Genomic DNA, 25,808 nt, shown 5'->3' with positions numbered 1-25,808 from the left:
GCCAAAGAGCAACTACTGAGCACAACAAAACAATACAAACCAATCATATAGCCAATGTGTCAATTTCAGAAAATTTTCAGCAGTGAATGCGTAGCATTCATTGCTACAAGCACTTCAGGGTCCAGGAAAGAAGGAAAGAAATCAAGCTCAAGTCATGTACAAATATAGCTAGACCAAGCTCATCAGTGAATGTCTTGAATTAAATATTTGCCCCATGTTAATCTGTGTGCCTTGACATAACATAGCCCATGTTAAAATCAGCAAGAAATACAGTGAGTATCTAAACATCCTTGCCAGGCAACTAAGATCTCCATAGAAAGAACATTTGCATTTTGCAAAGACAAATCACTACTTGATAACTACAATTTTATTAATTTTTAAGTATTCATATTGAGACAGCATAAAAAACTGGAGAAAGAATGAGCATTCCTGAGGGACTGTACAGTCATCTGGTGGGTATCACTGCAAAGGGAAGTAATGGAGAGACAGTAACCCACAGCTTAATCTATTTGGAAGCTGTTGACCCTGTCAGATCAGATAGCACATAGTAGGCTGCAATTTCTTCCAGCACAAAAAAGAAGAATGAGAGTATCAAAGATGAAACACCAAAAACCAAGGGTATATCATTTGGTTTGTAACTTAACTGAAATTGAGAAATGAAGAAAAACCATGCATCTGAATTTTAATTTTCTAAAATTATTTGTGTAATCTACATAACTAATGCTTTTTTATAGAAAGTCTGTCAAAAAAAAGCAATTTTGATTCTTTCAATTTTAGTTTGATATTCATAAAAGAATCAGTGAACATTTCAAGAGCACCATTATCCAAGAGGATAAGTCAAAAAGTCAAGTTGTTTAATTTTGTGTACCTCAGCATCTCAGCAATGATGGATTGCCCGCACAGAAACCTTGATTATGCCAGAGTTCATCCAAACCTAATGACAATGTCCAAGTTCGAGGTGTAGTTTGAAGGCTAGTCAATACAGACAAGTGCCCCCAGAAATCAAATTCAACCCAATTAAGTTCCTTTCTGGTGGCTTCTCTATTCTCTATCCCACTGTCTACAGAGACAGATAGAATGACTGAACTGCTGGGTTAACTACGCCAATTAGATACCTGATGTAATGTTATCACAGTAGCATTATCTCATTTGTTTCTCAGTGTGCAAGCACATGACAAATCATGCTTTGAACAGTCACATGAATAACATACTTTGATCACTACTGGGTTTGATCTGAAATCAAACATACCCATACAGTGTGGGAGATGATAGATTTGATGGTCTCTGGGATACTGTTACACAAGTCCTCTTTCTCCTCTCCAGTTCCTACACATACATTCTTGTTCTGCTTTTGTACAGTAAGTGCCAACTTCACATCTTAGCACACACACTACTGTGTTGGTAAATACAGCTGTGTGTCCTTCCACAATTCACAAGTTTGCAGGAATAGTTCAGACTTTCTTCAAACCTGTTGTCCATCCATTACTCTAGGTTCAAGTAGACTGCAGTGTGCATTAATAAGTCTGTAATCATGAAGCTTGTTCAAAAACACCCTAGAGAGCTGTTTAAAATCACAGTGAAAGCAGTCACCATTCTCCCCCAGGAGCAAAATTTCTCCAAGCACAAAAAAGAGAGTCAGCCAGAATTCAAGGGAAAGGCTACTTAATTTGATCTGCAATTAACTAAAATGGCAGGGTTTTAAAACTTAAAAAAAAAAACAACCTCAACTTAAAAAAAAAAAAAGGAAAAATATTTTAAACAATAAAATGGCCTTTTGTCTAACCACCCGTATACAAATACCTGCAGCAGACTGACTCACAATGAATAGCTGCAGTCCCTGAGTTGTCAGATTCCAAATACTTTTGAATAGGCTCTTGGGATATGAAGTTACATTTAAGAAACTGTCCACTCCTTTTAAGATCACTTGTGTTTACTCTTAATTCAAGAAAAGTCACCCACAGCTCAAATTCCTGGGACTCCTTCCTTCCTCCCAGTTTCACCTACAGCTTTCAAAAATACTGAAAATCCTCAGAACCATGACAACCTTTATTTCTCCTGGAGTGTAGTTGAGGGCAGACCTGTTTAATAGAAATGGCAGAGAAAGGAGAAACAAAAAGGAAGCATTTTCTATAGCAATATTTTTCTTGCTACTGTTCTCTGATACTTTTAGAGACGTGAGAGCACAGCCTAATCCTCTCAGTTCACTTCCTTTTCATAGAATTTAGTATGGCTGAAGTAAGCTGGGTTACTTTGAAATATTTCCACTCTCTTTGCAGCTTTGCTGCAAGACCCGTCACAGTAAGAAGCATTCGAATAAGAAACCATGACTTCCCAACTGTTTAAATTATGTAAAATGTTAACAATATTCTAAATACTGGAAAACTGTCTTCAGTGCTTCTCTCTGACAGTTCACCAGAACTGCATCCATTTCAAAGGCTTATGCTCCCTGCACAGAATTAAATAGTTGCTACAAATGTCCTTTGAAAAAAAGCTGCCGTCAGTAGGATAGGAACACAAGCAGCCTGGGGGCTGGTATCAAACAGTCCCCCAAAAGAAAGATCATGAAGCAACCAAGGACATCTAAACACAGAAATCTAGGCTGGGAACTATTTGAGGAGTTATTCTGAGAGAGGCTTCTTCTCAAAACTGTATCAGATATGGCTTACAATATGAAGCATATTCTACTAGTGAAGTCCAGGGCACACAATCATTTTAGTCAAGTTTCAGTCCCACTGGCTGAATCCTGACCTTCTGCAAGTAAAGCAGCAGTATTGTTGGAGCTACATGAGTTTGTTTTTTTTTTTTGCATGACTCCACTGTGGCAGCCTGTGTAGGTGTCTGTCAGCACAAACAGCTTTCTGACATCAGCCTGACAGTGCCATTATCAACAAAGACCCCGTGGTGCAGATTTTCAACTCTGTTGCCTAAGGATTGCATGACTATAAATTCATGAGCTTGAGGCCATCTCTGTGTCTTGGAAGAGTCCCTCCTTCACCAAGGTTAGCAGCACAAGCGCACACTAATGCTCCAGAAAATCTTTGTGCCTTGGTAAAGAAAAGGATCTGGAGGATCCAATTTTTTTCACCCTGAGGGTAAAAAAAACAACCATCATGAATATCTAAGTGCAGGAAATGATGAAGGACTACAGCTACGCCTTTAAACATTTCCAAAAAGTCACAAAATGTGATGGAGGGTGATCTTCACAACACAGTGACAGCACAGCTCTGAAACAAGAAAACAAAGAAAATAATAAAATAAAAAGACAGTGCTGCCACATGGTGGAACTGTGGCCATTTTGTACAGGGACACAGCATCAGTGCATGAGTGCAGACAATTTCTGCAATTGCTACAGAACAGTTCCCCAGTACCGCTTAGCAAAATTCACTAAGAGAAGCAAGATAGAAGATGCAGAGCCTACAGAGACCCAGAAGCTCTTTCATACTCAAGAAAACCAGGGAGAAAAAAAAGAGAAGAAAACGAGTAATTTACAACTATCCATACCACAACCATTAAAACATAAATAATAACAAGAACACCATTAAAAAAAAAAAAAAAAAAGTGATAACCAAACAATCCCATTCTTAATTGTCTCACCATTTCCTTCTCAATGTCTCACCACAATTTCTAAAAAGTTTTCTTCCCCCATAGATGCTAGGGAATAAAGGTAGCCAGTCTGTACTTGGGGCATGCATGTTGTAAAAGAAGGTACACAGGGCAACAAATTGGTAACCATTAACAACCTATGAAGAGAAGCATACCAAAAACATTATATCCCTAGCAAGTCCGTCCCTGATATTTAGTTTTTTGTTCTGTTTGTAAAAAGAGGTAATAAAGTCAGCCAAAAAGACTGGATTCCCAAAAGAAATGACTTTAACCGAGCCTTCTAATATCAAAAGTTAAAACACTCACAAAGGAAAAAACGGAACAAAGTAGGGAACAGTACCAATTCAAGTTAATTTAAGTGTAAAAAACACTTTCCATACCTAGAAACAATTGAGTAGCTGAATACCTGGATTCCACCACTTTGCAATATGTTCAGAAGAACGTATCAAAAGTTGTGGTTCTATAGAAAAGAACACATTTCTTTTCCATGCATGATAAAAAGTTCAAGTACAAAACAAACTGCTTGCATGCTGCACCTCAGTAATCAGGTGGAAATTATTGAATGCTGTAAGAACAGAACAGAAGCAACTGTTCTCTGTTCTGACTGTTCTCTATAGAGACTGAGATAGATATAGCCCTTTGTACGCTAGCAGACACTTATTTAAACTTTCATGATGTAATGCCTGACTTGTTCTCTCACTTTTTAAAAGAATATAAATTTTGTCTTAACACAGAGAGGAAGCAAAGCAGCAGTCTTCCTCTTGTTTAGATGGTGGAAGAGTAGGTGCTGGCATAATCTTCTGTGTCACACAATGTGATCATGTTCTACTGCAGAAAGACAAGCGCCAGGCAGTACATGTCTACCTTTCCTTGCTCCTGTGAAGATTATCTCTGTGAAGAACCAAATGGCACATAAGAATATCAAATAATCACTGACTCGCGGGAATTGGAAGGATCCTCAAGAGATCTTCGAGTCTGACAACCCTGCTAATGCTTCCCTACAGTAGGTCACACGGATAGGTGTACAAGCGGGCCTTGAAGATCTCCATAGGAGCAGCCTGTTCCAGTGCTCTGATGCCCTTGCTTTTCTTCTACTAGCTGCTTTCAAACCTGCATTTGACTTTCTAGCACTAACTGGAATACTGACCAACCACGTAAATGCTTGATGTTTCTAATGTGGCTTCCAACAAAAGCAGCAATATTTAGTGAGAGAGAAGTTAGATAACATGCTTGACTCCTATTGATATCGAAGTTTACTAATGACTTATCAGCCACTCAGGAATATAAATTTGAGCTTTGATATAGCATAATTACAGCAGAATACTATGATACATTTTACTGGTTACTAAGATAGCACAGTGTCAGTAATATATGACAGTAATCTGGGGGTGTTCAAGGAAAGGCTGGATGTTGTGTTGAGGGACATGGTTTAGTGGGAGCTATTGGGAATAGGTGAACGGTTGGACTGGGTGGTCTTTTAGGTCTTTTCCAACCTTGGTGATTCTATGATTCTATGATATGAAAGTAAATCCAAGATTTGTGATGGCAGTTTCTGAACATATTACTGTAATTATCACTGAAGACACAATCCTCAAATTTAAAAGCATTCAGAAATACTTCTGGATCAATACTTTAATCCAGTTACTTCACATACAGGGAAACTTGCAGGGGTGACAAGATTTCTCTTATGAGAATATACAGAATAAACTAAGGAATAGTACAAACATTTGGCTTATTTTTTTCATGGTTCATGAACAACTTCCTGATGGAAAATATGCACCTTTTTTGTTTCATTAACCTCACTGCCTTGGACATCAACTCCACTGCTCAAAAACCAAAGGGACAGAAAACAGTGAGGTAAAAAATGAAAAGAAATTCAATTATCAAATTATTCAATTTAGGCACATATTTGTATTAAATTCGTAACTGACAAGTGAATGCCAAGGTTACATGCATCATTTTATGCAAGTATTTAACAAAGTATTCATATCATGCAAGGAGCAAGCTCTATGACACAACTCTTGTAGTGAGGAAAAATATATCAGGAATTTAGTAGAGATTTTAAATAGAACTTGCTGAAACTATGCTTCTCACCTTTCTGAAAGGTGCCTAATCTATCAGCAGTCAAATAGCTCTGAGCATGAACATCAATACTCTGCTTTTAAAAGCATAGTGATACTGAATGTCTTTAAAGGCTAAAGTCAGTGCTGTGATCCAGTGAGAATCTGGAAATCCTCCAGATTTCTCACTCCTGGAATGTAGTAAAATATGATATTTAGAAGTGATGACATTTTAACTTACAGAAAAATTGTTATTGACTTTAAAGCTTTTTGCTTTAGGCTTGGGCAAATCTATAGCCATATTTTGGGATATGAGCAAAAAAATGTTTTTCAGATAGAATTAAAGAGAAAGATCAAAATGTGCTTGTTGTGAAGCCTTTCAGGGATCCTGAAAAAACCCAAGATCATAATGACAGAAAATAAGCAGTGTGTATCTCTCTAGTCTGCCACAGTTTTCTTCCAGATGGATGGAGGGAGGAAAGTGAGGTGGAGACTCTATTAATCATCATTCCCTATATAGCTTTAGTACTTACACTGCCTTCTTACAGAGCTCGTTTCAGAGGGCTTTCGTGCTGGAAATCTCCGTACGAGAAAAGTTACATAACTAAAATTCATGAAGACATGAATTCGTCCACACGCAAACTAGACTTTTTTGGTGGAGGAAGGAAGGATGAGATGGAATCCTGGTATAGTTTAGTGTGTAAAAATAATTCTTCCAAAAACTAACCTCAATTTTTGAACTGTTTTATCAGCCTGAACTCATTTCCAAAAATAACTATTTTTGTCTTGTTAAAGAACCATTTGGTTAAAACTCAACAGCTGAGAGTGTGGATGTGCATTTGCAGAAAACATTGCTGCAGACAGTATCTGAGTATAACTTGCCACCAAAGAGATGCAGCCCTGCAGGGTGAGCAGAATGAGAAGGCGAGTATCCTGTCATAGATTCAGTCACCCCTGCAAGTGACTTTTAGGGAAGAGCCAGAAGGGTTTTACCAGTTTGGCATAGAGGTTGATTATTGTATGTTTCAGGGCTTTCTTAACTGCTCATCTCTTACAGGCATATCCTGTTCCCAGTAGCAATGTTTACACATGACGTTACAATCAGAAACAATGCTACTGATCATACCTTAACCTTTTCACTCATCATTTTGTCTTCTTAGACTCTACTCGGGCCTTTGGCACACCTGCCTTGTTTAACCATTTTCTACACTCAAGAGTATGTGAGAGGATTTAAGACAAGGATTAATTATGCTGATACAAAACCACCAGGGGATATGGCAATGCAGACTTCTCATTTGCCTCATGGGATAATATATCACTGAGAAAGTAGCAACAATATGTCAGGAGACTTAATGATTCCAAAGCTTAACACAATACATTACGGGAATGAAAGTTGTTAAGCATTAATGCAATCACAAAGCAAAGGCAAAAGCATGTTGATTTAAAGTGAATTTTATGTGAAAGCATGGTTATGTTTGTAGATAATGAATTACTTTTGTTGCTTTGCGTTTTGTACCCATTCCTGCTGCAAATTTAAAAACCTGTGCAGAAGATAAAATATGTTTAAACAACTTTAAGATTCAAATACCACCTGTGCTAAGCAGGAGATGCGTAGGTTAGTGAGGACAATCTCAGATTCTCTATTTTGGCTCAGATCTTAACAGAGGAATCTAAATAGAATCGTAGAATCATAGAATTGCTCAGGTTGGAAAAGTCCTTAAAGATCATCAAGTTGAATTACAACCTAACCATACTATCCTGACTCAAATACATGAAGCTTCTTCAGTACATAGGGAATAACTGAAATGAAGATCATTTTTAACTTTGATTTTGCTCACTTGCCTCTGTGAGCAAAGATGCCTAATAATTTTGCCTCTAGTCTTCATTACTGAGTTCTGAGAAAATCTTCTTGCCCACCACTTCCCCAAACTATTAAAAGAGCAGTCCTTGAAATTACTACACAGAGAAAATAAATTTTTAAACTGCTTAAAAAACTATTAAAGCAAATAGTTGAGAAACTGGTTTTACTAGGTTTTGCTTTGTGATACACATTAAGACATTCTGTGGGTTGAACTTCCCCAGGCTCAGGGACTAAAGAATATGAAAACTGTAAAATTACCTCCTATTTTCCCAGAGTGAATTAACTGTTAACTGTCTCACATTTACATCTCTAATATTAATTGTTCAGCAAAATATTTTCTGTTGACTGCTATTCTAAATTAGGAAATTGTTCCTGAAAAATTAAAATGGAATTTCTCTAACCTACACCACTGGCTGACAATCTGCAAAACTGCAAACTAGGGAACAAGGGAACTATTAAAACTAAACTAAAATAAAGAAAATAAAAGAGTGCATGAGAAGATTAGTTCATGTTTTCCTGCCTCTGAATCACTTACGTTAACGGCTTTTCACTATCCAGCTCAGTGGTAAGAAAAAACAGTCTGATACACTAAGGCAACAAATCTGTTATTTCTTACTTCTGAAAGCTAAAAAGATCCAGCTATTAAAAACAATATAATGTACCTTAATGGCAAACTATAAAAAGATTTATCAATTTTTTGTTTGTTTGTTTGTTTGTTTTGTTTTGCACTGAAGCAAGTTTTGCTATAGCTTGTGCAATACAACACATGAAAAAATTAGAAAATTGCACCAAGTTCCTGACAGAAAATGCATTGGTCTCTTCTCTATTCCATCGTTTTAAGTTGCTATAGTTTTAAACATTCAGCTTTACATGGAAATTTGACGACAAGACTCAAGGACTCGATGCAAACACATCTGAAGAGACCACTGGAAATACAGGGTGAGCTAAAATGAAACATGAATATGCTGTGAGGGAATGGTATGTCTAAGTGTGTACTGGGGAAGGAAGTTCTCCAGTTGGTCAAGGTTTGATAAATGTTGTTTTGATGGAACATTGACTAGGAAAGAACAGCTGGTATAGGCTTTAGAAGATTGTCTTATTGGAGCTGTAATGGTGTTAACTGCTTATCACTAACTTCTCCATGTTAAGAGAAATCTTCCAGCACTGAAGGAAATGATGCTATTAATAGCAAAATCAAATGAAAGGCACAAAATTGTAGTTTAATTGTTCATTGGGAAACATGTTTTCTTCATTTACATGCAATCCTTTCAACAACTGCTATGGGATTTAATTCCATGAACAAGAAGGCAAACTATCTATCTTATCTTTGCATCCCACTTTATGTAAACCCCTATAAACTTAATTCAGTAAAGTCCTGAAGTTGACCACAGAACTGATAACTGAGCATATACCTGTGCTGAATGCAGCTAACCTTCATAATTGGGGCAAAAAGCCTCCCAAGGAGCTATGAAGAGCAATGCTTAAATTGTTTTCAAATACTTATCATACACAAAGGAACAATAGTAAAATACAGTGTATGCTGCTTCTACGGAGGTCTCCAGAATACAGCTGTACTAAAAAATCTAAGCATATCAGATCTGCTACTAAAGACAGGAGTATGTAATGTTTTCCTTGATAAAAAATTTAGAGGATGTTTAAGAAACCTTTTTAGCACACATGAGTAAACTAGGATATGAAATTTTACACAAAAGATCAAAAAATGTGATTATTTCTTCATTTCAACATCTGTATAGAGAATTCCTAAAAATTGCATATAAATGTATATCCTTCAGTCAATAATCTTCCACTTCCTTGCTCACAGAATGTGTATGGGAAACCAGAACTATTTCAGAAGTTATTCTCCTTAATATATAGAAACATCCTACACTGAGGAACATACAGGAAACTTCACTCTAGCTATGAAAAAAACTGCATGGACTATTGAGAAACCTACTGGTGCTTTGTTTCATTATTTTACCCCCAATTCTTAATCAAAATAACATATTTTTGAAATTGCACTTAGAGCTTTAATTCTCCAGCTTTGTTAATTCACTATTTGTTTATAATGTCTGAAATGATGCATTTCCATCAATTCTGAATTTAGCATTCTGTACCTTAAGTACTTGAAGGGAGCTTATAAGCAAAAGGGATACCAACTTATTACACAGTCTAATAGTGATATGACAAGGGGGAATGACTTCAAACTAAAAGAGATAAGATGTTTAGAAAAGATTCCTTACTCAGAGGAGGTAATATGTTCTGGCACAGCTGCCCAGAGAAGCTGTGATGCCCCATCCTTGGAGGCACAAGGCAAGGTTAAACGGTCCCTGGGCAGCTGTGCTGGGGTTGGGCAGGCTCTAAAATACCTTTCAATGCATACCAATCTGTGATTCTATGAAAAATTAGACATTATTATCAGTTCTGGAGTCAATGATTAAAAGTACTTACAGAATGTAGCAAAGGTCTGGGTGAAGCGTTATGTAAATTGTGAACATTTCGAATATATCAAATAATTTACAACAGAACACAAGAAAAAAATTATTCCATGGCAGACTGAAAACAGAGGTAGCCTGCAGGCAGAGATATGAATGAGTTATTAACACTTATTCTTTTCAGCACATCTGTAATGAGCTCACATTATCTCTGAATTTCTAGACTTAAAAATTCTAGCAAAATAAATTACTGCGTATAGAAAATCTATAAGTTGTGGAAAATACAGAAGTAGCGGAGAGCTGTCCACAAAAGGAAAGAATTTCTAAATGCTTTTAGAATTCCTAGTTATCTGTTTTGTCATGTTGACACAAAAGCTCCAAAGCTATTTATTGTAACTAAAGATTGATTTGTACTTAAAGCCAAATATTGTGTTACTTTCACTGCATACGTTTAAGACACCTTTCAGTTCTAGTTTTGATTTTATGTCATGTTTTTCGCTTGGTTGGTTGGTTGATTTGTTTTTTTGTTTAGCTTTTTTATTTGTATTTTTGTTTTGCTTTGTTGGTGATCTTTTTTTTCATTAGTAAATAAGGACAGATCCTGGGATAGGCAGTTTTTGGTATAACAGTAAGAAGAATATACGAGTGCAGAAATGGGAGTAAAAAAACCCTGTAATTGAAAAGATTTAGCTTTTCAATTTCAGCAATCTTCATCTCAAAACTGCACAGCTAATATGCATCTATTTCTAATGGTATATTACGCCTGGGAGGCAAGACTAGGCTACAATTACATTTTAAGTGGAATACAAAATAAATAAAAAGATAATAGAATCACATCTGTTCTCATTTTTCAGGAATGGGCTAAGATCAAAACAGGGAGTCAGAGGCAAGGTGTAGAAAACCATATGGGCTGAGGAAGGTGGAGGTCAAACATCCTGGCTTCGGCAGAATTAAAAAGTACTTAGAATTGGAGCAACTTTGATCACATGAGAACAAGCCAACTTTGTCATCAAGCCTAAAACCATCTCCCAAATGAACTTCTGTCACAATATGTTCACTTGAAGGTGAGTGACGTAGTATTTTGTCCAAATGGAACTTGTAGAAGAAGCATGTACAACTCGTGCAACATAGAAGAGAGGAGTGCACAATATAGCACGGCACCTGAGACTGTGCGGAGACACACTGCTTCTCCAGCAGCACCAGTGATGGCTATGTCATCTGGAGTCTCATCAGGCCTGAAGTCTCAAATAGGGATGATATTTACAGTATTTATTATATGGTAAAGGTGGTAACGCTAATGTAAAACTGGCAAATTCACATTTGCAAAGTGCACTGTATAGGGAAAATAGGAGGACAGCTTTTAATTTGGGAAAATAATCATTTCTAGGATAGTCAGCTCACTGGAAGCTGTGGTGAATGACAAGAATAGGTTCTTTGAAAATGCAGAAATCCATAGATTTATACTATTCTAAATAGCAAATGAAATAGAAAGAAAAGAACAGGAATATAGACTGCTTTTATCAGCTTCCTAAAAAAAAAAAAGGGGGGGGGGGTTTCAATATCTTTCTATCTTTAAATTCAGTACTTCATAAAAAAATAAGATAAATCATTAAAAATGGAATTTGATTGAGATGTCAGTCGTGATTGACAGTTGCTTTTCAAAAACAAAAGAAAACACTGAGACTTTCTTCCCATAGAAAGTGTTGAAAAAACATTCTACCTGGCAGCTTAGTTAAAGCAAATTTAAACTATCCCAGAGTCTTCAAAATCAATAGCTAAAATTATATCAAAATAGGTAATCTTCACCCTGAAATATCCATTGGTTACTAATTGCAAGTGAAAAGTCAAGTAAGAGGGTCCTAATCTTTATGGTACGTTGAAACAGTAGACTTAAACCAAAAGTCAAGACACAGTGGAAAACAAATGAACGCATTGTCCTCAAATACACAAAATAATTCAGGGCACCAGTTTTACTCCTACATTCACCTCTAAATCATATAAAATCAGTTACTTCAGTACTTTCTAGCAGGACTTGTTATTAGAGTGTCTCACTAATCTGTTGCTTTAGTTTCAGGTAAATCTGTTTTGTCAAAAATGTTAAATCATTAATAAAAACATACCCTTGAAAGAACACAAAGCAGATGCATATGTGTGCAATATGTGCTTACTACAAATCCACTTACACGTCACTGCACTATGTGCTATATCTCAGTTTTATAGGCAACAGACACATCAGCTGTTCAACTCAAGCACAACAAATCATTTTTATAGCATTGATTTGCAAATTTTGCTCACTGAATTGCATACAGAATTCTGCCTTCATCTGTTTGAAATGAGAGTGATCACCACTAGAAATAATAGTTTCTTTCACCGACACAGCACCTTCATTAAACAAGAAGCAATTCAGAAAACCATTCCGCATTCTTTAAAATAAATCTCTCCTTTTATTGGAAATAAAGTATTCCTGAGTCCAATCAAAGTTTGCTGCCTCTGCAGCAGTTTTCATGATAATCAACATTTTTATGAAAATTCCAATCTGAGACTCGTCAGGACTCTTCTAAAGGACTCCCTATGGTACATTGATTTTCATATGTGCAAAGAACAAATCATTGATTATCATATGTACAAAAAGCAAACACTGATTTTCACTAGTTCCATAATAATTTTGTTATTGCTTGTTCTGCGAGTTAATGACTTTTTTTTTAACTAAATCACATCCTCATGTAGTTACATATGCTACATTCATCTAGTGTTAATGTTTTTGCCTTCTAAAATAGAAAATTTCATACAACTGGGAGAGAATGTAATTTACAATCATACATTTTACTGCATAACACTTCATACTTTTTCTGTATGGGGCAAAAAATAGTAAATGTTGACCAAATTTCTACTTCAGTTCTTTAATCCCTCCTTTACTTTTTTAGCCAAAATTTATGTTATTTATGTTATGTTGTACGAACCTGTGATTATGCCCTGAACAGAGTTTAACAGTACATACTTCTCATGTGTCTGGTCTCATTTATTATTTGAGTTCTAACAAGTAGCTCTAGTTAAAAAAAAAAAAAAAGTATAAAATAAAAATAAATTAACAGCCTCCTTTCCGTCAGTAATGTTCTTCAGCCACATTTCTATCTGCAGCTTTCTTTAAACTACTGTGTTTCTGGTGCAGAAGAGCACATACAAAAGTAGGTATGTCACTGATAAGCTCTTGCTAATTAGAACCCCCACACAAAGTTTTGATAATACTGGCGGAATTTCCTGGAACAAGTGCAGAGAGCTGTAACTACACATCAGACATGCTTCATCTACCTTAAAGTGGCACGGTCAGGCCTGACAGCAGTATCATGGCTCCTCAGAAGGAGGAATAAAAAGCAAAATGTACTGCTTACAGTCATCCTGGTCTAGTAGTTGGCAACCCTGTATATAGTAGGGGGGTTGAAACTAGATGATCACTATGGTCCCTTTCAACCCAGGCCATTCTATGACTCTGTGATTCTATGATTCTATGATCTGTGCCTGGTGGGATGGCAATAACCTGTGTAACTGTCCTCTCAGAAACAGATTTTGTGCCTTGCAATGAACAAATGTGCCCCACCATGCCTCCAGATAGGGCAATTGGCAGGAGTGGTCACAGGCCCCCGTGCTTCTCCAGTTTTACACTGTCTTCCTACAGCAGTTTCAGTAAAATAGATGCTCCACAGAAGTCAGCACGGCTTCTTAAAGACTGTGTATAAATGAAGTTACCCTCTGTGTCTGCAGCTACCCTTCTCCCCCCCCTCCTCCCCCAGCCTGGATGCATAATGAATACTGGCAGATCCTAGTAGGAGGCAGTCATCTCCCAGGCTTCCAGCCCTGTCTCCTGGGACTGGTCTCACCAGATTCAGAAAGCTCAGGAAACAGCCAGGATGGCATCACCTTGACGCAGGCACTCGTGAATTATAAACTCATACAGTTCTTGGATAATTACAGTAAAATAAGTAACAGCAGTGATATTTCATGTTGAGAGCAAAAAGCATGTTTGGCTGTTAGCTGAGCAACTGCATCTTTAAAACTTCCTTTTGAAGCTAAGGTTTATAAATTTCAAACTGAATTTTGTACCTACAAAATATGATTAATATCTTTGCACCATAAGGAGTGATTTGGAGCATATGTGTTCTGGATTTTGGTTGCTGGCTTGTACTGTAGTTCTGTTGCCACAAGCATAGTGGAATACTGCTGTTGCTGAGAACAACAAGTATACAATTTGTGAGAACATAAAAATAGGAAATAAACATGCTCTTGAATTAGTAAGTAAAGATGAAGGAAATGCCTTGAAAATTCTTTAAATACTGCTGTTACTCCACCTGCCTCATGCCATGCAGCTAGTAACAGCACAGTTCACAAAAGGGTGACCCAACTGAAATCTCAGTGAATAGAAGGCTCCATAGAATAGAGGCATGCTGCAACAAAATCCATCCATCCCTGAAACCCACCCCCAGCAGTGGACAAAAACAAATTCCTAAGGGAAGAGTAAAAGAAATAAAAGAGAAAATCATATCAAGCATCTGGTACATGGTGAACCAGAATGACTACTGTCTTTAAACAAAAAAACCCAAGGCCACACAACGTATTCAAACACGTTCCTGGCATGTTGGTGCTACTTACATATGTTGTATCCCCTCCTATCTTGTACAAAGTAAAGGAAGAATATCTGCATGTATTACAAGGGAGATGGAGAAGGAGTTAGTCTTTCACTTTGTCAGTGAAGACAACATTAGAACACACACACACCTATCTTTACAGACATCTTGGAAGAGGCAGGGAACCACATTGACTTGTAACATGTACAAACAAAATAATTTCTGGATAAAGAGTACAATGCTATTAGAATTTGTTTTTTGAACTTCTGATTGTGTAATTACCATGTTTTCATTTAAACACTTAAATCAACTTGCTAAACATCAGTGGAGAAGCAGGTCTGGTAGTTCAGTGTGCTGAACTACACATGTGTAGCTATAATCTCTACGTGATTTGTTTCTTTAGTGAAAACTCCAATTACAATATAGTGTTAGGCCTCCACCCATCCTCCAAAATCTTTAAAACATTTAGCTATTGCAGTGCTATATGGCTTAATTACAGTCTATGTTTATAACTTACTATAGTGAACACGCAGTCTGAATTAACTGTCCTTACAAACCAATCAAGAAAGTAACACCACCATGACCTGACCCTGCATGTAATTTTGTGTGTCAATAAACAAAGGCTATCATATAAGGAGAATCTGTATCCTAAATGAAAATAAAAATGACAACAGAGACATCTCTTTCTGAAAGACTAAATTGCAGTGAAGGATGAACTACCTGCCCTCAGACTTTGTTCAAATTTAGCATGTTTAAAAGATGGTTTGATTATCTGGATGATAGTGTCCAATTAACAGCAAAAACTTAGCTTGTTTTATTTATTTACAGTAATATAACTCCCAGTCTGAGCCTGTGAGGGAACAATTGGGCCAGTAGTCACTTTGAACCCCAGAAAAAATTAGATATTAATAGCTAAACTCCTTGCCAATGCTTATATAACTGTTCCTTGAGTCTTGTATATCTATGTACAACTAAAGCAATTCAAAACATCCAGAGAGATGACAAACTACCTCAAAAACTTCTGGATCTGCTTACAATAACTAAAGATAATGATCAGGTTGGTGCAGTAGTTTTATGTGGCTCCAAAATTTTGATTGAACATGTAATTTTGCTTTTTATCTTTTACTACACGTAATTTCAGCTATCCTGGAAAATTCAAGTAGCCTCCCGATACAATATAAATTTGTTTTGCAGTATTCTGGACAACTTTAAAAAGATCTCAATACTCTATTATTTGTTTATCTATTAACTTATTTATTGAGTCGTGGCTTTTTATGCCTTCATATCACAATTATCTCTCAGATTGTTTCCCAGTCTCTGCAGAATTACTGAAGGATGTGTTACCTTCACAGCAAGCTCTAAAGGTTGTGCCCTACTGCATACCCATGCCCTACATAACAGCTTTCAAGAAGAATTTTTAGGCATTAAACCTATTTCTAGATTTTGCCATGAAATAAGAGGGGAATGAGAAAGTGTTGAAATCGGAATGCAGCACAAATGCACACTACAAGCTTACACTGAAGCTTCTCATAGAGGAATATAATAAAAAGTCACCTTAAAGTTTACAGAATATGTTCCTCAAAGAATATAAATGTAAGCTATTAATGTTATACAGCATGCTAATAGGACAACCTGAATTTAGCTTACTTATTACGTGTGATAATTTATCAACCATGAATGGTTACTTCTCTTTTGTGAAGAGATGGAATAATGAAAGGTCATGCAGTATTTGAAATTCATCCATGACTTTAGATGAAATATTTCTCTACTCCTAGAACTGCTTATCAAAATTGTTTTCCTGTGGTGTCCTAACTTTTCTCTTCTCCCAGTAGCGTGAAATATCGCACTAGCCATAAGATTCTCACTCTATTTCTGAATTGTCATCTATATATCCAAACCTGCTCGGATCATAACTCAAACTGAACCTAATGTGAGAAAAACTGAAATGTAAGTCACAGAATGTAATGCATCTTTTAAAAGCGCTAGCAGTTCAGCTACTTGTCAGTCCCGTTACACAGTATCTCATTTTCTGTGATAACATAATTGCAGAAGGAAATAGGCAATTGTTTCAACATTCTGTTTAATAAAAGGATCAGAGTTCTCAAAAGTATTCACCCTTATCTGGTTTTTGCTCCAACTGAATTCAGTGAGAGTTTTATGCTAAAATGACCATTTTTATGCTTGGGTCACTGCAGCTGCTGAAGGAGATGTTATCTATACTATAGCCATGAAATTGTGCTGTCATTTGATCAGATTTCAGCTAGGGACAGAGGCCACACATTATTTCTTTAAGCTATGCTGGAGAGCAAAGATAATGTTTTCTGATAGGTAATTTAAACTAGATCCTTTTGCTTAATTTCTTCCCCCTCCAAAATAAAAATGAAAGTATAGATTTCCCATAAAAAAGGGCAGCACTGAAGACCAGAGTGTTTAAGCTCAAATATAGGACATCTGATAGTAAAAATTCCTTTATACCCATTTCTATCTTTGAACATTCAAGTAAAAGCAAACCTCTAGTACAACCATTACAGGGCAGGAAACTAGAAAAAAAGCCAACAGCAACCATGGAAAAAAGCAATCCAAAAAAGAATGGATGTGGACAAGATATTAGTGGAAGGATTTTCTTTTATCTGTTGTTCTAACTGGAGCTAATTCTTACTTTGAATCATGCCTGATTTCCTTTCTGTACTCTTCTTTTTCTGTACTACAATTCAAAATAAAGCTCTAGCTCTATTTTGTAAGAAGGATCAAGATTAAAAAAAAAAATTGGGGATTGCCGTTAGTGATGTAACTATCTCACTGCAGATCTCCAGAGCACCAGGTTTTGTTTGCTGTCTGTCACGAATATTCATCAGCTTTGCTGTCATACAACAAGCGTGTCCTTTTTCAAAAGAAAGGTATAAACACTGTCTTTGAATTATATACATTAAATCCATAATAATTGATACAATGACAGCTACCTGTTGCAGTGACTGATTTTTATTTTTAAATAATGTTATAAAAATCAAACTACTTCACCTTACTCTCTTGGAGTAAATTTAGGCATCTACGTATTTATATTTGCACAGTGTTCCTTGAAGTTAATTCAACACCCAAATAAGTAAAGCAGATTTTAATTCACAGCTTTCAGAACTCATGGAAAACACTGTTACTACTAATATTACACTGATTTATAAAACTTGCTTACACGTTAAAAATGAAAAACACAAGTGGAAGAGCAATATGTATATATTCCTGTAATTCCAACAACTTACATGAAGGCAGCCTTATCTGCACGATGAATGTTAATAACACTGCCACATATCTTCTGTTTTGGTAATTGCTGTGCAGACATTACAAATATCCTCTCATGTGAGACAAGATACAGTGCATTCTTGGCTGTGACAATTAACCGTTATCCCTGAATACAGAATAGAAATTTCTAAATGGAATAAGGCAAGAATATGGCACAAGAAGTTAGATACAGGAGAGAAAAGGAAAGCTTAACTGGATCATGTTTTGTGATGGTGACAGGACACAAAAATTCAGAGAGAAAGAAGGAAAGAGATAGATGTCTCAGATTAAAAGTGTCTAGGGGGAAGGAAGGATCTTGCAAAAGGACTGCACAAAGAGACACCTGCAAGGAGGCAGGAGTGGTTAGTGATTGTTGCATAACCCCAGGAGCAGCTCCTTGCTGTCATGTTCTCTACTGGGCAGTCCTGTGGTTTAATAAGCTAAAAAAGCTCTGATAATACAATGGAGAGTTTTGGTGCTTTTTAGAGCATGAGCTAGCTTTCATATCTGATCAGTCTACCACCAGCTCACATACACAGGCAAGAGAGAAGAAAATTGTATTAGACACAAAATTGACAACAACCTAATAATACCTTGTACAAGCCAGTGCTTTATTACTGTACCATTATTCCTTTACAGATGTTTTTTTCATTTTTCCTTCTAAAAGCTCTGCCTAGTGACTCACACACATTGAACTAAGCAGCCTCAGAAATCATCTCAGCTTCTGAAGCATGCCCAGCTGCTAAATACACTGGTATCTTTTAAGCCTCCCAGAACAAGTTTGACATCTGTGAGAAATTCTAAAAACAAAACAAAACAAGTTCACAGGGCACCACTGAATGTTATTGACCTTAGAAAAGTATTCCTCAATAAGACAACAGACAATTCTAGATTTCAGTCCTGTAAGTCTAAATTCCACGTGGCTCTTCAGTCAAAAAGACTAGATTTATTGTACAGTAAGCAATCAAACCTTACCTCTAGATTCACATTCCTTTGCATTTCCAAGTTGGCAGTGTCTGAAGGATTCCAGAATGATTCAGAAACAATACAACCATATGGAACTATTCTGGCAATGCATGTCACTTGAGGAAATCTGTGGAAAATTCTCCAAATACTGACTCAGACACATCAATCTTGTGAAATCAGAGCTAGCACTCACAGTAGTACAGCTCTTAGTGGAAATAAAGGCAGATGCTTACTACTTTCTCAAAAATGAGACACCTCCTCTTCTAAATGACAATACATTTACTACATTTCCAATTAACTGAAGTTACTAGGAGAAAAAAATCAACTTCACATCATTTCATTATTACTGGTCTTACTGAAATCCTACAATGGACAGTGCCCTAGCTATTTCTTTTTCTATTTTGACAGCTTGATTAAGTGTTGCAGGCTGAATGCCAATACTTTCAAGGTTAAAAAAAAATAAAAAAGAAAGTTGCAGTTGGTTGCATTATCTCTCGAGGGCCAAGAGTCATAGACTGTGTAAACCAGAGCAATAATGTCAAAGTTAGTCTGGAAAAGGCAGTTTTGTTATAGATTACAGGCCCTGCTGAAGATTCCTGCTCTGAATCAGAAGCAAGTAGCTCATGATGGCAAGTTTATCAAACTTGTAGCTAGAAACCTCCAGTGAGATCATTAATATTTTTTAGCTTGTCCCAGTAAAATTCTCACGCAATTACAGGTTGGTTTTGCTGATAATTAAACTAATTACTTCTTGTCTTATCCTAGGTGAACATAAAAACAATTCTTGTGACTCTACAGTACAGATTAACATAATCCAGTTCGCTCAACATCAAAATCCTACTGAATCCAATATTAGCACATGCAAAGCTTTTCTCTTATCACTATGTGAACTACATCATCAGACGGTGATGAGTCTGATTTGACATAGTATCTTTCTGGTAAGTTCACACGGGCTGTTTCTTACTATGCTTATAAAATGATACTTTAAGAATTTATTTATGATATCTGGAAAGATATTTTTTGCTAGATTCTATCTCCACCTCCCACCCTATCTCTCAAAGTGAGATATATCTGTTGCCTTGCTTTGTGTCTTTTGAGATGTTACCCCTTGGCATGTCAAAGGTCAGTATTCCACATCAGACTGCCTGATCAGAACTGCTCTGATCAAACATTCCTAGCTAATCTATGAATATTCTAGCTTGATTGAGTCTTGAGTTATGTGGGCCCAATTAGGTTCAAATCAGTTGTGGTGACAAACCTCTCTGTGAAGACTAGAATAATGGACCACTCATTTGCTCTTCAGCCTGCTACAAGTAGACCAATAGCTTATTGTTCCTTTTCTTACTTTTGTTTTTATTCCATATCCATACTTTTCCCATACCCTTGTTTCCATCTGTTCTACAATTTGCATGTCTCCTGATTTCTTCTGTGTTAGGATAAATTTGACTGCATCTTTCCTTAATCTGATCTTTCTTGATAACCATCAACTCTCCAGAGTGCAATAACTCTTCATTTTTTTAACTTCATCATTTGTGAACATTTTTAACTGAAAGCAGCCAAACACAAGTTTCCCCAATACACCAGTTCAAAATACTGCTGCATCCCAGTTTATCCACTGAATGTTGGTGCCTAATGCTGATTAGGGTATCTGAGATACTGATTTTTAGACACATTTTTATCCCTTTGCACATTTCTATTTGTATAAGAATCACAGAATCACAGAGTCACAGAATGGCCAGGGTTGGAAGGGACCTCAAGGATCATGAATCTCCAACCCCCTGCCACATGCACGGACACCAACCTCCACATTTAATACTAGACCAGGCTGCCCACGGCCCCATCCAAACTGGCCTTGAACACCTCCAGGAACAGGGCATCCACAACCTCTGGGCAGCCTGTTCCAGTACCTCACCACTCTCACTGTATAGAACTTCCCCCTGACATCCAAACTAGATCTCCCCTCCCTCAACTTAAAACCATTTCCCTTTGTCCTGCTGTTATCTACCCTTTCAAAGAGTTGATTGCCCTCCTGATGGCAGGCTCCCTTTATGCATTGAAAGGCTGCAATGAGGTCACTCCGCAGCCTTCTTTTCTCTAGGCTGAACAAGCCCAGCTCCCTCAGCCTGTCTTCATAGGGGTGGTGCTCCAGTCCCCTGATCATCTTGGAGAGGTTTTCCTCTAGACCCTCTCCAATAGCTGAGATTCCTCCAGCCCAAGAGCAGAACTCTGCACCTTGCTGTGTTGAACCTCATCAGGTTCATCTGGGCCCACCTTTTCAGCCTCTCAAGGTCCCTCTGAATGGCATCCTTTCCTTCTACCATGTCAGTCAACCACACCACTCAGCTTGGTGTTGTCAGCAAACTTGCTGAGGGTGCACTTGATTTCAATATCATTGTCATTGATAAAGATGTTAAAGAGCACTGGTCCCAGGACAGACCCCTGGGGACGCCACTCGTTACCGGTCTCCACCTGGACATAGAGCCATCAATGAGCACCCTCTGTCTGTGGCCTTTCAACCAGTTTCTTATCCATTGAGTGGTCCACCCATCAAATCCTCATCCCTCCAATTTGTAGGTAAGGATGTGGTGGGGGACCATGTCAAAGGCCTAGCTCAAGTCCAGGTAAATGACATCGGTTTCCTTTCCTTTGTCCACTAATGCCGTCACTCCATCATAGAAGGCCACCAAATTGGTCAAGCATGACCTTCCTCTGGTGAAGCTATGCCCATTCCTCATGTGATCAAGCACGTTATCTAGGATGATCTGTTCCATGATTGTCCCAGGCACAGAGGTGACACTTACCACCCTGTAGTTCCCGGGGTCCTCCTTGCTCCCTTTCTTGTAAATGAGAATGACGTGACCCTTCCTCCAGTCATCTGGGACCTCACCTGAAAGCCATGACTTTTCAAATATGATGGAGAGCACCTTGGCAACCACCAGCTCCTTCAGAACCTTGGGATACATGCCATCCAGCCCTATAGACTTGTACACATTCAGACTCAGACCTGCTCTGTTTTCACAGCGGGCAGGGATTTACCACCCCGGTCCCCACCTAGAGGTATAGGGGTGCAGGTCTCAGGGACGTGAGAAATACTGGAATCCTGGCCGCTGGTTCCAGATGAAGCTCCAATGAAATTAAAGTGGTCTCTGTTTGAGGTGTGCTGTACACTTATTTCAATCCACACACAGAACTGTCTATAAGAGACATTCAAGGGGCAAATAATTTCTATCTACACAAGAACAAAGGCGGAGGGAAGGAAAGTGGAAGGGTTGTAACAGCAATGACAGGCATACAGTATTATTCTGCAAATCAGCATTTGCAGATATTTTCTCTGGGGGAAGATAACACAATCTAGCACCACCATAGATAATCAATAAGCAGATAGTGCATTAACAAAACATATGGCAGACTAATTTGCACTGCAAATGTTACTCCCTCCTAAATAACTCTTGTATACTATTTAAAACAATTATTTCTATTAAAAGCACTTCTTTCATCCCTTGTAAATAACCACACTTTCAAATGAGAAACATACAGTGTAGTTAATATTTTCACCTTTCTTAAGAGGTGCTTGTGATTAAAAGAACTAGAGGAAAAAGATATTTTTTCTTTGGAATTTTTCTGTCTCATTTCATGGCATAATTCATAAATATCAATATACTTTATTTACATTATGTGTCAGAAATGAAAATACTAGAAGAAATGAACCCCCAAATTTATGTTATTAGAAATTCTTAAAATATTGTACAAAATTCATTCTTAACGCTTTGAAGAGCATCAAACATCAAGAGTATATGAGCTAAATTTATTTCTAAGGATCTACCTTAAGTAATATTTCAATTGAGTGATTTTATATTTCTACATAAAATAAGGTTAAGATGGAAACATGCTTAAGAAATACAGTTGCGAAAAAAAAACTATACTTATGGTTTCAAGTCTTCAAAACTAATATATGTGTATATTAACCTTTTAAAATTAGATGTGTTCTAGTCAATATTTTAATTAATGTAAAAGAATTATGGTTGAAGGTTATAAAGTTATCTACCACATATATGTTTATACATATGTTTCCAGAGGAAAAAAAGCACATTCTAACAAATTTAGGAGAATCAGCTGCAGACAGGAAAAGGAATAACATCATGTAAATGCCAAATATTGTTGCAGTGTATTGTTTATTTCTTAGCTAAGAATGAATAGAAGACTAACTCATATTCTCATGTCTTCCCATACACACTGTAGAATAAAATATGAAAAACATAAATTCCAAAGCCATTCAATTCCATCAACAAATGGTCCTCCAAAACTGTCTATTTTTGATAATAGTAAAGTACCATCTCCTCCTGAGTGTAACAGGTTATGGTAATGGTATTTAAAGAAAAGGGGAGAAATAAATGAAAACCTTCATGACATAATAAAATCGATAGCATTCATGTTTACAAACTAAACCTCTATTCTATAGTTTCAAATCAGAAATTACCTTTCAGTTCTCAGCAGTATGAGGCATTTACTCACAGGTTTTCTCATCATTTACTTCCAGTAACAGATTTGATTCATCACCCTTTTAATCGTGTGGGGCTCCCTAATTTCAAAACAATTTCCACATCAATTTATCTTTCACACCTATGGGGGTTCAAGTGCACTCGTCTACCACCTCCTGCTAATTGACCTGTTGAGCCACTCAGAGATGTGCACTGGAAATGTTATGTGCATTCACATAACTACCTTACATTTCCAAGCTGTACTTTTTTATTTCAGTTATTTATTTTAAGCTAGCCAGAATCATGCAATCCACTATTGGCTAGTTTATATGGTATCTTCAGCTATATGGCCTTTAAAAGATTTTCTTTCCTGTAACAAAAGCCTTATGAATAGTAATGCAAATGATTATACACTATGGAAAGTACGAAAAACATATCAAAATACTTTTTGTTAAGAGCTTACTAACTCCATGTATATACATTTAGCTAATTATACTACAAAAGGATGCATTTGTTTTGGCTCTGCCATTCTAATTTAGGGTTATACAGAATGAAAATACATAGCCATCCTTTGTGTTGGAAACAGCAATCTTAATAAACAAAACCAGAAAATTGGATACTAGAAACTGTTACATATGCATTTTTTTCCAGGAAAATAGTTTGTAGATGAGTTTTGCATAAGCAACTTGCATAATTTTCACTATTTTGACTCCCTCAGGCATGCTGCTTCCAGCCTAATACTCCAGCATATGTAATTCTGACTGCTGAAACTCTGCAGGATTGATTTATCACCATGGTTTCATGGTAAAGGGGCTGTTAATGAGGGACTACCATTTTTTTATGAGAAATGTATTTGATTTTTTCAAGTTTCATTAACTTTTTTAGATTTATTTTAGGCATAGTAGAAAAGAAAAAGGAAAACAAGAATAAGCGGGGTGCTATGATCCTCTTTGAAGATTTGTCTGCCTGTTTGCCTATTTGTTTCAAATTCAATTTCTTAATAAATTATCCAGGCCACTTTTTTTTCTTTCTTTTTTCTTTTTTTTTTTTTTTTTTTTTTTTTTTTTTTTTTTTTTTTTTTTTTTTGAGAAACATTCATCTTGCCTTTAGATCATTAATTTTCAACATACAGTATGGTTACATGCACAAATTTTCAACAAAAATACATCTGAATCTGATATTTAAAGTGAAAGGGAAGGAGTAACAGATGCAAAAAAATACATATTTTCATTTAATCCCTGGCATGTATATATGCATGAAGCATTTGAAAATATAGAAAACAGGAAATAGAGCCCAAACAGATGATATGAGAATTCACATAAAAAAGAATTATTTAAGCACCAAATCAATGCAGTCGCATAATGTACTCTACACATTGTGAGCCACATGTAGCAGAAACTTTGAGGAGTTATACGGGACTCCTAAGGGCCAGAATCTCTGACAAGTGAGGATTGGTCTCTTGAGGCAGCACGCTTATGACTAGCTTTGGATGTTCCTTCATTTGTCAGCATCTTAAAAAAAACACACACATTTTAAAACTGAAGTAATGTTTTGGTATTTACTGTACAAAATAAAAAACTATTTTAATATAAATAAGTGGAAACAAATAAGTGCCTTTACTTTTAACCTGAGATCTGACATTATCATGGCTCCTTTAAGGCAAAGAGAAAAAAGAGATACTACTAATTACAACACAAGGAGAAAAAAGGATTTTGTCTAGTTCTATTTACATAACTCCTTTCAAACTCAGACTTCACAAGTGATGTCATATACTTAAGTAGAAAGGGCTGTATATAAGTACAGTTATTTTTCCAGGTGATTGCTAATTTTCAAATCTGTTATGCTAATACTAAAAACTATGGACCCAATCTAACAGCAGTATTAAAAGGATTTTAGAATCATAGAATTGCTTAAGTTGGAAGGGACCTTGAAATCATTGAGCTCCAAACACTCTGCAGTGGGCAGCATTGCCAGAAATCATAAACTGGAGTTTGCAACACTACACAGGATTTCATTTAACTTCTATCCCAAAATCATTTTTAAATAACTATATTTTTCAGTTTACATGCTTAATCTAATATCTGAAATTATTATTCACGTCTTATCTTATTTAATTCTATTTTCTTATTCTGCAGAAGTTCAACCCAGAAGATAATAATGTCATATTTAACAAAATTTTTCCAAGAAGTATGAGGGCATAGTACAAGTTGCAGGTTGGCCGTTAGCACTGCTGCTTTTTTTTTTACATTGGCACAACTATAAGATTTCCTCTGTCAGGATCAAACCAGTTGGATACGTTGTGCAAGTGGAGCTGTATCTGTGTAGTGATAAAGTAGTTCTATATGAAATTCCCCTGGGATAAATTATATCTTAGTACAAGTATTCAGGTAATATAGTTAGCTTACAAAACAGGCTTGAGATAAGAAACAGTCACCAGAAAGGAAAGAAGCAAAAACACTCACTTTAGACAGTAACTTTGAATGTCAAGTTTTAGACTATGGCAAACAAACAGTATG

The 25,808-nt window shown here is 36.6% G+C and overlaps 1 protein-coding gene across 7 annotated transcripts in view; it reads right to left on the bottom strand.

Annotated features, from left to right (window-relative positions):
• The window catches only part of FGF14 (fibroblast growth factor 14), a 390,756-nt gene that overhangs the window by 62,549 nt on the left and 302,399 nt on the right, over positions 1-25,808 (bottom strand). The window lies entirely within an intron of this gene.

The sequence above is a fragment of the Lagopus muta genome, chromosome 1, assembly GCF_023343835.1.
Source record: "Lagopus muta isolate bLagMut1 chromosome 1, bLagMut1 primary, whole genome shotgun sequence".
Classification (NCBI taxonomy): Eukaryota; Metazoa; Chordata; class Aves; order Galliformes; family Phasianidae; genus Lagopus; species Lagopus muta.
The sequence above is the reverse complement of the archived record's forward strand: the minus strand, read 5'-3'. Positions and strand labels throughout refer to the sequence as shown.